Genomic DNA, 19,290 nt, shown 5'->3' on the forward strand with positions numbered 1-19,290 from the left:
AGCCGCTTTGCAGGCGGTGGAGTGCCGGCCTTTTTGTGGGACAGAACTTAGGCCTTAGTCCTGTCCTCGGGCTACATGCTGGCAGGGCACAAACAAGACCACGGAGTCAGATGGGGGTCAGTTTCCCAGCCATCCAGGGAGGCCGGGACCTGAGACCTCCTCTGAGGGCGCCCATCTGACGCCTAATCCCCAGGAAATACAGGCAGGTTTCACCCCCCTTCAACCCCTCCCATCTCTTTCCCTCCACCCCACCATCCATCCCTCCATCCCTCCCTGCTTCTCCTCGGAGGCAGAAAAGCCCCGTAAATTCAAAGCATCTGTACGGGCAAGGGCCAATCCGAGGGCCGCCTTTCCCAGAGCCCGCGCAGATGAAATTTTATTCTTTGCACGAAAAAATTACAGGGGGAGGGGGAGAAAAAACAGAAAATAAAGTAAAGCAAACAGTGGGGAAAGATCAAGGAGGAGAGGAGATGAGGGGTAAGGAGCTGGTCATCAGAGATTTGCCCTGCTTTCCAATGTGTTCATAAGAAGAAAGTAATATTATGTTTTTTATGGTTGAGAGTCCTGACTGGAGCCCGATAACAACAACAGTCTGCTTGCAACTGCTACTGATTTCGGACAATTACTGACGGTTGGCATTTAGCTCGCCGTCCAACGTGGAAGAGACGTAGCAGTTGTAGGAGATTATGTGGGTCAAAGAAAAGGCCAACGATCCTTATGTTATTTCAAAACTTGTATCACTATCAGTATTTGAGAAAAGTGCCGTCAAAAAGTATTAGAGTGACTGCATTGCAATACACAGCTGTAATTGCATCATATACAAATACCTTTATTTTAGTTAAACGCAAAGTGCTTTGATTTCAAGCTGTTAATTACCCAGGTTGAAGTGGCACAAATTGTTTTTTAAAAGAGATGGGGCCAAGAAGATAAAAGTAAAATAAAACCCAACCCAATGACAAAAAAAATACAATCCAAACAACATTAACAGGACATGAAAAACTTAAATACATAATACAGTATAGAGATTATCCTGCTAAAGTGTTCATACTGGTACCTCAATTCTCAAGTAACCATCCAAATACATAAGAAATAAAAAAAATAGACAATCAAGAATGCTTATTTTGTAAAATTACCTCATCAAGAACAAGTCATTTTGAACATTTAAGCTAAAGTGAAACCAAATGTATTGATATTCACAGTGTGTTGTTTTTGCAGTTAATACAATGAAATCAACTCATATTTTACAGTTTTGCATTCTTACTTTTTAACCTTCACAGACACAGTGAAATGTTTTCTCAAAAGTAATATTTATTTTTATGCTTTCCAAGGTCTTCCTGGTACTGTTTCAACGCCATCCACAGATTGATTTAATGCTTTCCAGCTGTGAATAGCACCTCAATTTTCCTTTGTGCATTGCATTGTGCGTGGGATCAACAGAAAGTTATAAAGTCTCTTTTTAAGCGTGCTATAGACTCAAAACATGCTTAGAATCAGTATGTTATGTGGGATTGAGACACAGCTTATGTCTCCTTTAACCTCCACAGTGACCCCTGAGGGTGCATGGACCTCACTTTGGGAAACCAGTGCAGCAAACTACTCTTCATGTTAGAATAAGTTAATAAAAACCTCCTAAACCCCTCTGCGGTAAAACTGGTTTTCAAGTCGTGCAGGAAATAAAGCGTCTGTGAAGTATATTTGTGAGCGTGGTTGCCGTTTTGTGCTTCTTAGCGACGGTTAAACAGTAGCCTTTGGTTGTTGTTGGTCAGAGCCGGGTTTCATGTGGTCGAGGACAAAGTCACAATGAGAAACTCGATAATTTCCAAGAACTCGAGAGATGGATTTACACATGAGCAAAAAAATATTGGATTTGACCTCATGTGACCCAAATTGGGTATTTTGAGAAACCGTGGAATCTGGGCTAAGATTAGTCCTGACTCAACTAGAATGAGTCATTTATAGTGTTAGTTTTGATTTGTGCCGGATGAGCACGAGTTTACCAAATGAGGACAGTTCAGATTGTATCAAATGTTTAAACAGAGAAAACCTTATTGGCTAAAAAAGTTGTCTTTTCACCTCCTCTCTCTAATATTTCACTTTTCTCTTGTCTGCAGCAGCCTGCCAAAATGGCATTACCGGTGAATCTCATCTCAATCTAAACTAAAGCTACAGCGCTTTACCTTGGGTTTTCAGAAGCAGCGTAGTTATAGTAAAAAAGAAAGAAGGCTCTCTTATTCTCCATGCATTTTTATAACATTAGAAAAGGCTCCACAACATGTAGGGAATAAAATACATACTGCAACAGTAAATATGAATTTATTTACACTGGCAAGTCTCAGGTTATGAGAATCTGTCAACTGAATTTTTAAAAGTCGAAAGCAGTTGTGGTTCTTGGCCAATACTCGCTTTTTCTTCTGCATTTTGCAACCGTATTGCTACACAGAATGTTGATTTTGGCTGATTTTGCAAAACCACAATCACGTTCAAGTATGAAATAAAATCTATTCTGTCAGTCAGATTTTGACTAAAAGTGATGGGGTTCTACATGAACACAGTATTCTCTGCCAAAAGTTGGAACAGTTTTGGTTGATTCACACACCAGAGATTTCTGTATTTGTTTTCTGACTTAGATCTTCTCACTGGATAGAAGTGGGCAGAGCTCTGTTGGAAAAAGTCTGATGTTAGTAATATATGAATCAGAGTCTGATGGCAGTTGTTCCCTGTTTGCTTAAGATGCCAGCATCAGTCAAACCTGATCAACCCACGCAGTCCTGTTTGAGCAGTGTTTCTCACTGTTAAACTCTAAATAATACTTAAACACATCTACAATCTTTCAATATGTAAAATTAAAATTAATCTTTTTAATGCTTGATTTTATATTCTCTTAACATTGTATAATTGTGCTCTGTGCTTGCTTTCTTGTGTTTTTCCTTATCTAGCTTTTTATGTAAGCAGTCTTTGAATATATAGAAAATGTGTTATTATAATTATTAAGTCTAACTTAAGGTAGAGAGAGGATCATGGTTATATGATGGTTGATGTTTGGCAATAAAAACACATGATTAGATGGATAAGGAATTGTGGTTATGATTTTTGAAGCCAAAATAAATTGCAGATTCAAATAGTCTATTCAGTCTCTGGCATAAAAGCCAGACACATTATATCAAATATATTACCAGACAAGAACATCCATATTAGAGTATACTGCAAAACCCAGGCTTATGTTTAACATGAAATTGTTTTAATTCTTGCTTTCTACAATATCTGGACACAACAGCTTGTATGTTGTTACTGTTAGGCTATAGTTAGGTTAAGGGTAAAGTATGGATGGTTAAGGTTAATAAAAAAAGGTGAAAGTTAATTAATTGCTGGATCTCCACACCGTTCCATTCCACCTTGCTACATAAAGGACCATTCCAAGGGATACTTTTTATCTGCCACCTTGACCTCAATGTTGTTTGCCTCACTAGATAAAGTACACTCTTTTCTGCAATGGTACTGAATTCTGGCACTAAAGGTAAAGAGCGTGCCGCAGAATGATCCAATGTGAACGTATTTCCTGGAGAGACTGGGCTGGCATTTCAACAGGTTACTAAAAAGGAAGCTAGGCTGTACTCCTATGGTCTACCATGAGCCTGTGTCCCTTAATCCCATGATCCACAACCATTAAACAAGGCTAAAGAAGGGATATCCAGCATCTACCAAACACTGGGAGGGAGTTCCACCAGTCTCCACCGTGTCACCTTTAGTCCACAAGTCCTTACTCTGAGCCCGAGTGTTTCTGTGCCTGTAGCCTCAGAGTGTCAGGAGATAAATTGGTCCGGACAAGAAAGGCCGCTGCCTGTGACGCTCGCCTGCGACCTCGAAAGGGTTAAGTCGGATCCCAGGCTGGCCACATCACACTGTTGGGCCATTTAGTGCAGGAAACCTGATAGTTTGGTTCCTTTTGATGGCCTGATTCCCAGGCTTAGGAGAATAAATTAAATGCAATCCCCGCCTAGGCCTCAGCTGCAGCGGCAGGGCATGCTGATTTAGGATTTTCATCTGGGGAGCTTTTCCCTCCCTTCCTGCTTTCCTCCTCCACAACCCCCCTCTATCCCCCTCAATCCACCCGCCACCACCGAGGAAAATGGTGAATATGGTTTAAAATATGGCTTTTGTTTGGCCATAATGAAGCCTCTGTACAGCTGTCAGTCACTGCAAGGAGTCAGAGAAGAAGCAGAGGGGTATAACTGTTGCTTGAGTGGTAAGGGAAAACAGAGGATAGGGATGGAGATGTGTCACCCAGTGGCTCAGGAGTCTGAGGTTCAGAATATTCAGTCCTGATCCTCAATGCCCCGTCGCAGTGTGAGGGGCTTTAGTAGAGCCACCAGTCTTATGGCCAAGGGGTGATGACAAGCCTGTAATATGTGTTTAGACTGCTGATCTGTGAGTCGGTGTCGCCTGTGTCTCCGAGTGGCAGAGCTGTATCAGGGCTTTTGAGGGATGATGAAACAATAGCGCATCCCTGTTTTTAAGTACACGTTATAAAGCTGCATGCTGTCACTGTTGTAGCAACCGAGACTGAAACAGGCTGAGAAAGAATGCGAGTCCTGAGGATTTTAGATTCAGTAATGGGTTTAGTTAAATATCTTGCTTTTTTAGAAGATCACAACAAGATGCTAAGGTGCAAGAAAGTAAAAAAAAAATCACTCAACTTTAATCTTGTTATAATGGCATCATGTGGCGCACACCTGCATGTGCTCTGTCATTTAAGTACATATGGGAAAAGCAGTTCAAAACCTTAGTTCCAAGGGCCAAATATAGCTGAAAATTAACAAATAAAACATAAGAAAAACAAACAAGAAATCCAACATAGAATAAAAGAATACTGGGAGATATCAGTAGTAATGAATGGGAAGGAAATATTTTACAAACACTGGGAGAGCCGTCACAAAGTGCAGTACAGACAACTGACTTTGCCTCTGAGAAATGTTGACTTGCTTGTGCTGATGAAATGCATTGCACAACTTCAGCAGTATCACAAGTTTTATTCTTTCTGATGAAAACAGCTGTCTTTTTCTACATCTTGTCGATCTTTGATCAGAATTTCAATGGCTTCCTATTGCTGAAGCCAAAACAAGATAGTAACTTATTACAGGATTAATGTTGAGAAGTAATCAACACGTCAGTATGAGGATCAAGAACCATTACAGTCCGTTTGTAATGTTTTATACCAAAAAAGTGGATTTTACACAAGAAAAGAAACAAAACGTGTGCATTTGACTGTTCTGATAAACTTCCTGTGTTATTTCCACTATTTTAGGCCCTATTTACACGACAAAGCTTATTGCATAAAACGGTAAATGTTTGTTGCGGTTCGTTCAAATGACAACACCCGCCACCATTACAGTTGCTGTGTTAACTGCCAATATGGTGACGACAAGCCCCTACTTTGCGCCTGACTGTTACATTTTCAGCCAAATAGCCATGTGCGAACCGAATAACCTCTCCACCTCATACGTCGACAATTTTTGAACAAAACATAACAAAATCAAAAACAAAGTCACACTGCCTCCTACTGGCCTGGTGTGACATACTACAATGTTTTCAATAATTTTTGTGGCTCCCTCTGCACAAGGATTGTTTTCACAACACGTTTGAATGACATATTGACACGCAAAGAAACCTTTTACAATTTTAACATAATCGTTAGCGTGTAAACAGGGCCTTATTTTGTTAAGCAGTGAACCTTTGGCTGAATGGCAGGCCGTTCTGTAATGCAGCTGTTCTTTAGGGTGTATCAAGAACTCTTGCATAATTTGGCTTTCAGGAGGGGAAAGTTACAATTCAGTCCAAGCCAGACACGTTTAATTATGGATTTACATGAGTCATCTAACGTCAATCTAATATCAGTGTGTGTGGATGGAAACGCAGGGATCTTTCTTTCTTGCTTTCTTTCTTTCATCTGTCACCAGCTGACAAACACGGCCTGTGTGCTGCTCCTGTGTGATACATGAGCAGCGGTGGGTGGTCCCTGCAATGTCTTCATCCACAGTTTGGTGAGCAGTCAAACCGGAACAGAATTTCATTACAGTGGAATAAAGCAAAAACCGTTTTGTCCGTTGAGGACATTGAGCCTCCGGGTTTAAGTAAAGTGCAAAGAATGCTGACCAAGTCCAGTTTTAGTATCTTTCTGTTTTCCTTGTACTTCCTTACAGTGTTCTTTATGGGTACAATTTTATAACCAAAGGTCAATAAAATTATTTTAAAATATACCTCATCATTTCAAAGAAAACAAAGAGTGAATAATGTAGTCTATTTTCAATGTGTGTGTAGTTCCTTCTTGGTTTTCATTCAGTAAATGTGAAAAGAGACCACAAGTTGATGCTGGATCTTCCAAAATAAACTTTACCTCACATTCCCATTTGATAACAATCTGAAGACCATAAACTTTAACACCGGCTTAAAAGTTAATACACAGTTAAGACAAATATGGCACTTTCATTGAGCTTTCTCATGAGGGACTGCCTTGCAAATTAGCTTAACCTTTCAGTTTTAGCGCTTGTTTGAACAGGTTACACTAATGACTGTCCCATTTGGATGTAATCTAGAACTGTATTCACATACCAAAAACCTTATTATATATGGAAGTTTTTTCATGTGGTAATGAACAAATGCTTTTTCTCTTGACACCCAGCTGGTTTTGAAATTGCGGCAGGTTTTTTCAAAAGGTTTTAAACGCTCAAGGATTTTGCAACCAAAGACTTGAGTAACCGACTGTATTTTAACAAGACCAACAGTCTGACCAATATCCAATTACACCATGAAATTCTAACATGATTGTTGGAACAAACATTATGACGTTTATGCTATTTGTGGAGCCTCACTAGAGTTGGGGCCAAAGATGTCAAGTTTGTCCTGAGGGTGGCGCTACAGGAAAGGCGTTGGGGTCATTAAAATCATAAAGGTTTATATCCTCAAATCTAATAGCAATCTGCCCTTCAGATCATAAGATATTAAGTATGTAATGTTGACGTTTTGGCCCATGGAATAAACAGTGGAGACCATGAATATTCAGGGTTGGACAATATTTAATACCATATTGGGCAAATTTGGCCTCATGCAAAACCACTCATATGAACAGCTTTGTTCTTACGTGGCACGTACAACTGTTTTAAAGGTGGGGTTCTATCTGAACTATCTTTGAGCCACTAACCTCAAAGCGTCAGTATTTGACGACCTGGGAATGAGACCCAACAGTCAGCTAACTTTCTCAAGAATGACGGACCCCACCATTAAGAGAACTTGCGGTATTCACCAGTTTTCTCACGCTTAGGGTTTTCTCAAATTCATGAGAGGCCCAGACCTGTCGTACGAGTTATATATAGATTGTCTCTCTCACTCTCTCTCCACAGGGGAATTATACAGTTTGTAGCTTTGTCTCAGAGTCTAAATGCAAGTTGTTGCTCTGTGGTGAACAGTTTTTTATTTTATTCTTTGGTAAGATTTTTGTGAATTAAACTCACTCACAATATGCCAGTTTTAGTTTTGTGAAATGTTACAAACTCAGACTTATATAAAAATATGGAATTTAACAGGCTGAAATTAGTGATTTACTAGATGTTTTTCAAGTTAAGAGAGTTTTGTGAATCCGACTTGGAAAACTCTTATGATGATGTAGCTGTATTTACACAATATTGTTTTTCAAATGAACTACTCTTACATTAATCTTGCCTTTGCTGTCTTCCAGTGGTTTAAACCCTCAACTGGGTGCAGTGATGTACAGGTGTACTCCAGGACATTGTGACATCACTGTTGGACGTGGTTAGGTGCAAGAGGCTTGAAACTTTAAACCAGAGAGGGCAGCAAAACACTTTTCTTTAGCCTGGTGTTAAGTTCCTCTATAAAAACGAACTATATTATTGTTATCGAGATTTTTGTTTCAAATCTTTTAAAAGGTTATTCCAGTGAAATACTTACTAGATGGCTGCAGTTCAGTGCATTTAAATTAAATTTAGATTATAGTTGTCATATGAATAATATCGTTATCAGTTAAATATTCTTATTGGTAACTATATAACCCAGTCCCAGGATGTCAAAGTCATATTTAATATGGATCATTCCAATAGTTGCAGAGATACAGTAAATTCCCTTAGCTTCTACTAGTGAATAATCAAAATAAAGATGTGGAGGTGTCGTTTTGAAACAATACTGCTGGATCACAGATTGGGTGTTTAAATGATGGACAACAGCAATGGTGGCCGGTGAATTTCTCCTCATGGGAACGGGACAACAGGTCAGGTAATGCATCACTGGACAGTTGTAAATTGCTTTTATTGGTCTTGCCAGGGTCTTAGGGTTAGACTGAGGTTATTCAAGGCTCAAACATCTCCAGACACACTCATATTCACACAAGAGATATATGCCCACAAGATATTTGTCACTTCTTATACACACACACACAGGCTCTATCTCTTTGTCTGCAGGGTTAATCTGAGGGCCAGATCAAAGGGTCAGGTCCAGGAGATAAACTCCGGCCCTGGAGGTTCCTGCCCCCTTCTCTCTGTATATCTGTAAATCATTGAGCTCAAGGTGATTCACAGCAGCTCAACGAGTAGCCCTAGAGGATTCTGGGCCAGATAGAGGAGGATTTGTCCGAGCCGTTGCTGTTGACCCCGCTGCCACTCATGCTGACGTTACTCTGTCACCAGGCTTTGAGCCTCTGCATGCTCTGAACCAGACATGAGAGCCACTCAAGACACCCCTAGAGATAAAAGACCCTTCACCCCTGACAGGATGGGATCTTGCTGAAAACACACCATGCAAATTACACTCTCTGCTTGCTTTGTATGAGGGATCTCCACGAAGGAATCCTTTTGAAAAGACCAAATATTGAGCTGGTTGAATGTCTGGAGGGTTTATTAAGCAGAAAATTTTCAATGGGAAGGCAAAAGGCCGTGCTTGTTCCTGCTTGATTTGGAATACACTTCTAACAATATAGACAGGGGCGGATGAATGGGTACATGTGTCATCGCTGCTGACATGCTAAATGAAGGGTATCAAAGCGTGGAGGGAGGGCCAGAATGAGCGGGAGAAGAGAATAAAGAGGGCAACAAGTTAAAGCGTCGGAGAGTTAAGAGCAAAAAAGAAAGTAGTAGAGATTGTAGAAGAGAGGATGAGCCAAAGAAAGAAAAAGGCACATCTGAGAGGCACCAGCAGCTGGGCAGCCTTTCAACAAACAGACCAAAAAATTCCATTATCGTGTTTTAAAAGAGGGCCGCAGACTCTTGGTTCTCTTCTTGATGAAGTTTCTTCATCACTGTGACACCCATGTGTGGTGGGGGAGGTCTGCCCCCGGGTAATCGGGATCCCAACCTTCTTTAGAGGAGTGACAGGGCTCTCACCTCAGTGCTTTGACACCTTTAGAAGAAGACAGGTGACGCCAAGGTGCCCCCCACCCAAGTAGAGAGGAAGGGGGGAGTAGGAGGGAGAAGAAGAAGGAGGTAGAATGAAGGTGCACCTCAGGGCGAGCTTTGGCCCAGTGACTCAGGTTCGCCTGTGAATGTTGCTTTACCTGTGTTTCTATGTGTGTGTGCCCGAATTCATGCATATACATGTGGAAGCCTGCACACTTTGTACACAGGGAGGTGAATGTGTGTTCTCTGCATCCAATTGTGTGTTGCTCATTCCAGGTATTCAGCAGGGTGTGTAACAGGGTGTGACCACTGCATGAAACACTCGTAACAATGACAAACTGTCTAGAGGTCAATTAAAATTCCTTCTAAGTGTGGTTTGGTGAAATACACAAAATGTCCTCGACACGTCTATGAATAGTTTACTTATGCTTGGGACACACCTGAAGACTAGTGGAAACTTACACAGACCGGACAAACCACACATAAAGATTGTTTCCGCCAATTTAGTACTTAGTAGCTACATGCAACACACTGAACGACTGCTCGTGACAAGTGGAGCTCTAGCTGTATATGACCCTGCAAATTCAATGCCACCAATTGTTGTCAGTTGACCCTGCCTGCTGACTGACTGCTGCAGTGTGGACTTATTGTGACCTGACCCACTGGTTTGTGGAGTACCGTTTTGATGCCTCGAGTTTGGCATTACAGTCACCGGTATGACAGGTTGTCGGAGCCAGCGTAGGTGACGTACTGTGGGTTGAGCTGCGCAGTTTCAACTTATCCGCAGCAGGAAACAATGGCTTCTCGGCTGGTCACACACAATCTCGTATATCAGATAAACAGTACACTAAAATATGTTTTTAAAATGGTTTTAGGGGTGCAATGCAGTTACAGAATCTTGATTCATATTTGATCACCACTGCCTAGTTTGACAGTTTGATCTGAGTTTAGTGCGTTTAGCCACGCCCAAAAGCATACACTGCTTTATTGTCTATTTTACTCTAAATTGGACCCTCATTTTAAAATGAACATCATGCTGTATGGAAGAAGACTTTAGCCTAGAAATTGAAACCATAAAATCATTAGGACACTGTTTTCTGAGCTAATAAATCAAAGTGAGAAGACCGGTAATTTCTTTAGATGGCATGGTATCGGTGTGTTATTGCAGACAATGGAGCTGCCTTTGCATAAAGTCACCAGCCTACAAAATATGGAAAATTAATCTGAATACAAAACTCAGACATACTGTAACAGTGCACCATTGAGCATTTTACAAGATAGGTTTTCTTATCCAATATATCTTAATTATGTATCAATTTCTCATAATATTGTAATTAATAAGCTTATTCATATGAGCCTAAAGTATTACTTGATCAGAATTTTTTATTGACAACATGAGTCACATATATTACATAAACAGCGTTTGTCTTCATATTGAATTTCATTCTCATAAGAAAGGGATTTTTTATTGTTTATTCAGTCTTGTTCCCATGCCTTGAAATCATTTTTATGACAGAAGACAGACAATATTAAAGATTTAGCTCTTCCAAGTAGAATATTGTCAAAAAGCTGGAGACCATTTGCAGATTACATCTATCAGCATTTGGTTGGTGTTACCGGCTGGTGTTCATTTCAAACGCTGGGTGTGACCCTAAATCCACTCGGGCCAGTCTGAGCCACACAGGCCCACCGACGCCACCATCCTCAGCCAGCTGATTTCCTGAAACATCAGAGGCCAGGAGTCAGATGGCAACAGATGGTGAGATGAAGATAAATGTGGACAACAGCACCGAGGTTTTGCAGTTGCATCACTGGTCTCCCTGGCAACCATTTCTGTATCATAAAGATCCATTAGTTAAATTGCTGTGGTTGTGATTATCTAGATAACATGCTGAGATTGTCTATATTAACACAAAATCAGTGCACACAATTTCCCCAAAGCAGTGCAGTGCAATGCAGTATTATGAAACTACAGATATGGCACAATTTTACTAGTTACTAGTACTACTAGTAGCTACTAGTCAGCACCTTGCATGGTAGCTTGCTGCCAGCGATGTGATTCATAGTAATGTAGCCATTTTCTTAACCATTTAGTCATTGTTGTTGAAACGGTTAGGACCTCCAGTATGGACACCAGAGCCAGTGATATGTCGCATTATATGAGTCTGTATGAACTGTCTGGTGTAGAGCTTTACGAATGTGAAGCTCTCTAAAGGAAAAGAAACATGCTCAATAAGCTTTCCCTGTATAAATAAAGCTTAAAAATAAAACCTAAAAGCTGGTAGCTCCTTCAAAACTTTCTACATTTGTGTTTTAATTGTATTTTTTCGGCTTTGTTGCTGAAAACATAATTGAACGATGTCTGATTGAGTCTGATTTTAAGGAGCAGAACCAAGTTGTTCAAATCAACTGGATTCAGAAGATTTTGACAATGGTTGCATGTTCAGATGCTGCGACTGGAAGGCTAGCTCCTTCAGACCTCTCTGTTCTGGACTTTATTGCTGAAACACGTATTACCTAGGACAGAAATGACTTGCAGTCATTGGAAAAGAGGGTTTGGATTAAACAGCAGCAGACCTTGAGGATGATCCACACAGCCAGTTCGACTGGATTGGACCAGCCCATTAACAGTGGGTGCTGTTGCAAGAGGGAAGAGGGCCGGAGAGGAGCCATGCTGGCCCAGCTTGGATTAAAGGCTGCTCCTGACTCAGGCTGGCTAAACAACGGGAAATCAGAGACTGTTGTGCCTGCAACTTTACAGAGACCTGCTCCATCAACATCCTGGATCAAGACTTGACAGGCGGACCATTTTCTGAGCCGACAGAGCGCAGAATGAGGGGAGACAGACTCTGTGTTCACATCGATGATGCTTGGTGCTCAAACGCAGTCAAAGTAGATGGACACTTCACTGGATTGAGACTTTTTTTATTGTCAAGATGAAACCATATTATGATCACTATCTTGTTGCTGCTGTTTACATTCAACCAGACATAAATTCAAAAGATGCACTGCAGAATTATTACCTGGGTGTATACGTATATATATATAGATAACTGTATATATTGTTTTATTTGATTTTTATTCTATTTTAAGGAACTGCAAACTTTAATTTTGTCAAACAGCCTTGTGTTGTATAATGATGAATACATTTCCTTAATTCCTTGATTCCTTGAAAATACATGCGTCACCATACACAGCAGGGAAGCTGTTCATTGGGTAGTTTCTGACTAGGTGATGAGTCCAATATTTTATAACAATAAGTTCAACATCCTTTCGCCTCTGGTCTGTTTTCTTTCTGTCTCTTTAATGCTTCACTATGTTCACCAGCAAGTTGCTAACTTTTCTGTCTGCTATCTGGAAATGACATAGAAAAAAAGCGTAGAGAGTGAAAAAAAACAGAACAAAAATATACCTTTAATCATTTATCTATAATCAGTGGGCAGTGCAGTTTATGGTAAGAAACATGGTTTGAGTTATAATCTGAGTTTATGGGGGTATAATGTAAGGGAAGAAAATAAATAATAGCCTAATGGGTGCGCTGTCCATAAGAGAGAGAGAGAGAGATACTTCGCCGTTTATTACTAAGTTACTATTTCATTATTACTTGCAACAATTGTATTAAGTAGATGTGTTATTATTTTACACACTGATCTTTTGTAGCACGTGACTAGGGGGAGGATGCATCGGTTTCTGCAAGTCATACATCCAATACAAAGCAAGCAGTCTATACAGAGTCTAGCAGAGTAGTAGGTAACATAATGTAATGTTACATTAACTGAAGTAATACTCATTACATGCATTGATTAAAGTAATGGGTTTTGGTAATGTATTAGCAAATATGGTGTGAAATATGTAGACTGATGAAAAAAACCTAATATTACACTCAAATATATAGTTTCATGTTTATTTTCTGTTGTTCTTTGATAGAACCTTCACTGTTGTAATGTCACATAGTTCTAGTTCCATATTCTGTACTCTGTGAACTTGAGGTGCAGTTGTAGATTCTCACTCATTTGGTATTCGAATGCTGAGCTATCCAAACCCTTTTGAAAAGACTTTTTAATTTCCTCGTTCACTGCGTTAAATAAACCTGTTTACTTACTTATTTACTCACTTTGCTGTTTTTGTCTCATTTGAAACTTGACGTCTCTTGAAAATGGACACCCACTTCATTTTTGAAAAGGTCCAAAAAATGAGACCATCCTCTTTCTCAGAAGAAGAGCAACATTACTACCAAGCAGAAGTAAGTTACTGTTAATGTAAAGGTGCTATAGGTGTTATATTGTAATAATATGGTATTTCTGTGAGCTGCTTCAAACTGTACTGTACTGAATCTGTGCTGCAGAAAATGATGCTGAGGCAGTTTATGCTCATGAAGCAGCAGGATCAAGTTCCTGATTATTTATCTGTCAGAAACATGAAGACCTGGCTATTGACAAGAAGAACCTTCCTGGAGGAGTGAGTCACATTGATCATTGATTTAACTCATACACAGTTGATAACAAATTGCATATTACATTAGAGCTGTTTTACAAATGCGTAAAAGTTGTAGAGGTTAAATAACTCAAATTATGTTTTTGTTTTTACAGATTTCAGGAAATAATTAAGAAGGCAGGGATTAATCGTCTGTACATGGCTGAACTGGTAAGAAAAATACAGAAGCTCATCAGACTTTACAGCAATATTTAAATGTTAACTGTACTGTTTCATGTACAATTAGTCCACTATTATCTTCCTGTTGAAACTAGCTAAAGAATTATGTTGACAGGCCTGGACCACTGCGAGGCACTTCTGTCTCATTCAGATGGAAGAAGAGCTCCTGGAAGAGCTGGACAAAGAAAAGCAGCTTTCCCAGTTGTTCAGCAGGAAGGTCACATTGGAGGGCCTTCAGATGTTTGTCTCAGTCATCCATCCAGAAGCACAGGAAGATGTACAAACCTTCCTTCCATCTCTGCACAACAAACTGCTGAGAATCTTTGGTGGTATTCAGATCACCAGCTACCAACCTTCTGCAGGGGACACAAAAACAGTACCGCTCTTGGAGCTTGAACAGAGAGCTGCACTCCTGGTGCCAAAGGTGGTGGACATTGCTCTGAGGTTCCTCCTGGAGGAGCCAGAGCGGGACAACAAGAATGAAGTTGCCAGTGCTGAGATTGGCAAACTGCTGTCTAACTCAGCAGCTCCCTGCCTCTCTAAATTTGGGTCAGTTTCTAAAATGATTCTGCTTGATGTCTGCACCACAGCTGCCCAATTGATAGTTAAAGCCATCTACAAGAGGTTTGACAAGTGCTCCAAGTCCTTCCACCAGATGGACTACGATGAAAGCTCTTTGTCTGCCAGAGAGGGCGTCATCTCCGCCATCCAGGATATGAACCGTGAGGTACATACTACTGCATCCAGCCAGGCTTACGTTCAGTTCAGCACCTCAGAGGGGCAGGAAAAAGGATTTCTGGATAAAAGGGAGGCTTCTCTAGAGGTTGCTGCCACAGAGGAGTTGGAAGAGAGACTTTTGGAGGAGAGGGAGGCTTCTCCACAAGTCTCTCTGGATGAAGAGCTGGCCACTATTCTAAATGATGTGAAGGAGGACACATCTTTGGTCAAACTGGATACCAATGTTGCTGTGCACATTGATGATGAGCTTAAAGATCTGCAGCAGGTGGAAGTGAGGGACTCTGAGAAAGAGGAAACACTGGTTCAGGTCTCTGCCGTCCAGAATATGGACCATAAAGTGCAGAGTGCTGCATCCACCCAGGGTTGTGTTGACCTCAGCACCTCAGAGGAGCAGGATAGGCAAATTCTGGAGAAGATGGAGGCTTCTCTACAGTTTGGTGCCACAGAGGAGCTGAAAGAAAGACTTTTGGAGGAGAGGGAGGCTTCTCCACAAGTCTCTGTGAATGAGAAAGTGGTCACTTTGCAAAATGATGTGACTAAGAACACATCCTTGTACAGACTAGAGACCAATGTGATTGTGTACATGGATGATCAGCTTGAAGAGCTGCTGCAGGAGGATGTGAGGGACTCTGAGAAAGAGGAAACCCTGTGTCAAGACTCTGCTGTCCAGAATATGGACCATAAAGTGCAGACTGCTGCATCCACCCAGGGTCGTGTTGACCTCAGCACCTCAGAGGGGCAGAAAAAGCAACTTCTGGAGAAGAGGGAGGCTTCTCTAGAGTTTGCTGCCACAGAGGAGCTGGAAGAGGGACTTTTGGAGGAGAGGGAGGCTTCTCCAGGAGTCTCTGTGAATGAGGAGGTGGTCACTATGCAAAATGATGTGACTAAGAACACCTTCTTGTACAGACTGGAGACAAATGTGATTGTGTACATGGATGATGATCTTGAAGAGCTCCAGGAGGAGGAAGTGAGGTACTCTGAGAAAGAGGAAACCCTGTGTCAAGACTCTGCCGTCCAGAATATGGACCATGAAATGCAGACTGCTGCATCCACCCAGGGTCGTGTTGACCTCAGCACCTTAAAGGAGGAGAAAAAGAAACTTCTGGAGAAGATGGAGGCTTCTCTAGGGTTTGCTGCTACAGAGGAGCTGAAAGAAGGACTTCTGGAGGAGAGGGGGGCTTCTCCAGGAGTCTCTGTGAATGAGGAGATGGTCACTATTAAAAATGATATGACTGAGAACATAACCGTATACAGACTGGAGACCAATGTGATTGTGTACATGGATGATGAGCTGGAAGTACTGCAGCATGAGGAAGTGGAGGTATCTGAGACGCAAGAATATCAGGACTGTGATATTAAGAAGAAGAGGAAAAGAGTGAGTGCCTTCTTCCATGGTTTCTGGAAAAAGATGATATGCTGCTTTCATGTTTCCACTGAGGATTAAATCTCAGCAATTTCTCTGCAATGATATCGTTAATTGCATTAAATAAATAATATTACATTTCAAATCATTAATAATTTTGTCTGTATTTACTGTTTTTGTACTTAGTTAGTAACCCTAATGTTCTATTTGGTATCCTGAGTCCAAACCCTTTTCAATGGCCAAAAAACATATTAAACATTATTCACGTTGATACTTCATGATTTTAAACATGATTTTGAACTAATGACAAGTCCGCCATAGAAAATGATGCGTTACTTTTGTTTGGGGTGCCAGAGACTCACGTTTTAAAACCAATGTGGAAGTGCCTTAAACTGCAGTTTTAATGGCCTGCGACTCCACTAGATGCAAAAAATATTTCTGATTGTATGTAAGTTTGAGAAAATGTATGGTTTATTGTCTCAGTTTATCTCAGTTTCTTCTTCCATACAACATGACATTAATTTAGTAAATTATGGGCCCATTCAGAGCAAAATAGATGATAAAGCAAGGTTTTTTTTTATTTTAACACTGACCCAAATGACTCATGAAATGGTTCTTCATATTACCATAATCAATGCCCCATTTGCTACTAGCTGCAAGTTTTGGTTCCATGGTCCATAAAGTTGAATCCTGCTGGCTTTCAACAATCAACCATATAAAACAATGGGGATCCATTCCCAGTTCTACTCCCAGAGGTTGGGGAACTGAAGTGAAGAAAATAATTACAAAGTCAAAGAAGAACCAAATGTTTTACACATTTGTACATGCATTTAAGATCTGATGATTGAACAATGCCATGTAAATATAATTTTAGATTAGATTAGAGTTGCTAAACTTTGTAAATAAAAGTAAGTACATTTTAAAACACCTTGATTAGATATTTTACAAAGATTGTACAATATTATTTAAGTTCATCATATCTTTCTACTCGCACATCAGTCTAGTTTTAGCTGTTATGAGTACAAATTGAAAATAAAGTTAATGAGTTTATAGTAAAAACAAGAAATTGTAGGGATTCCTTGATTTATTCATAGACACTCCTACAGATTATGATGTAGGTTTTTCATCTTGTTCTTACATGGGTAACTTGTGGCTAAATATTAGTCATTTCTTGTAGTGTGGTTTAAAAACAATAAGAGTAGTACTTATTAGGAGATTATATTGTGGTGTTGAGATGAAAACATTTATTATTCCTCAGGGGGAAATAGAAAAGCAGTGGTAAGATTTACATTAACGTGTTCTACTGTTTCCCTAAACATGTAACCAGTTATTTTGTGGTTTTTGTGGCAGGTAAAGTAATGAAATTGGCAGATGAGGTTTAGTATCCAAACTGCTGATAACAGCAGATTTCCAGAGCGGCTAATGCTTGAGGGTTAAAATCCAATCAGGGTGTGCACACTTAAAGGTAAAAATATTCCACCAGTGTTACATGATAGAGTTTTCATCATGATATTATGTCATAGATCAACCATCTTTGTGGGTAAACAACACCTGTTTTAAAAGAAAACAATAATTGTTTGTGATCAAACAGCGGGTGATGCGATCATCTCTGCCTGTGCTTGGTGTTTATGGTCTTACACCATCGCTAAAGCTACAAAACGGCATAAGCACAATGGAAAAAATATTATTGGCAAAGACAGAGTGTTGGATTTAGCTCCACATGGACCAAATGAGAGACACCGAGAACTATAATGGGCTTCATCTGGATCCAAAGCTGTTAAATCTGGCACCTATATACTAATATCCCAAGTCTACTAGCAGTAACAGACACCAGCACATGCACTGATAGGAAATACAATTATGTGTAGACATGCTAGCTTACGAGATCATCCCTCAGTTAGCAACAGGTAGTACGTTTTTTTTATCCTAATAAACACTTTAAATACATTTCTTTAGTGATATTTGAATAATCTTTCCTCTTAATGTCTTGGTTAAACGGCGGAGCCAGAATTTTCCTAATTTACGGCAGCTATATGCCCAAGCCAGCTCAGTTAAAATCAATCCTAAAAATCTGTACATCAGGAAAAACATAAAAGTTGTCCAGTAAAAAATCATCCTATTTTGTATCAACTTGTTCTCCTGTCTTCATCATTCTAAAACCATAACACAACAAATATTGAGGATGATTAATTTTTACTTATACCACCTAAGAATTGTCTGATGCTATTGTTTTTAAGTTATATAACATTGGTAGGGTAGGAATTTGGTTTAAACAGCATTACTAATCAGTTCACATAATTAATGCTTAGCTTCATTATGTCCTTTATCCTGTCCATAGTCCATAAGCTAGCTAGCTAGCAAGTTTAAAGTGACGATTGAATAAAACATGACACACAAAAGACAACAACCCCGTTGTGACAATGTTAAATAAAGTTATTTTAAAACCCTAAAAGATTTGGGGCTTTTGAGAAAACATTCAGGGCTGAAGCAAAAGAAGCCACCCCTCCACTACGCCCCTGGACGAGTTATTATAACAGAGCACAAACATGCTTCATTGTACATGACTTTACATGTGGTAGTAATACAATTCAGTGCTTTGCTCAAGAAAAGGTACAGCAAGTGACCTTTTTGCACTCACAAGAACAACAAACTAAAACCAAGAGACCTCCCCAATTTTCTCCACAGATCATTTGACTATAATACAGACGGATGACAAAAAAGCCTAATTGTAGCCAAACTCTGCTTCTTCCGGATCTACACTCTGGTGTGTAAGGATAAATCCAACCCTGTGGGTACAGAAGTCTTTTACAATGCAGAACATCTCAGCCAGGCTTTGCCCTGATGCTACATAAGTTGTGACCTGTCAGCTAATTGATCCTCAGACATCCTGATACGTGTCAGGCCTCACACAAACTACCATGATGACACACACCGACACCAGCAGGGGAGGACGGTGGGATGCAGAGAAATAACCCCAACTCAGGAAATAATGTTGTATTTATGTTAATAAATAGGTCTGTATTCCATTGCTAAAGAAATTGTCACAACAAGCAATCCCTTTCACATTACACATAGTCATTTGATTCATTTTTTATATTGAAATACTGGTTAGAACAATTAAAATAAAGCCCTTTTTGCCTG

This window comes from Morone saxatilis, unplaced genomic scaffold, assembly GCF_004916995.1.
Source record: "Morone saxatilis isolate NCDOM2014 unplaced genomic scaffold, NCSU_SB_2.0 Contig20, whole genome shotgun sequence".
Classification (NCBI taxonomy): domain Eukaryota; kingdom Metazoa; phylum Chordata; class Actinopteri; family Moronidae; genus Morone; species Morone saxatilis.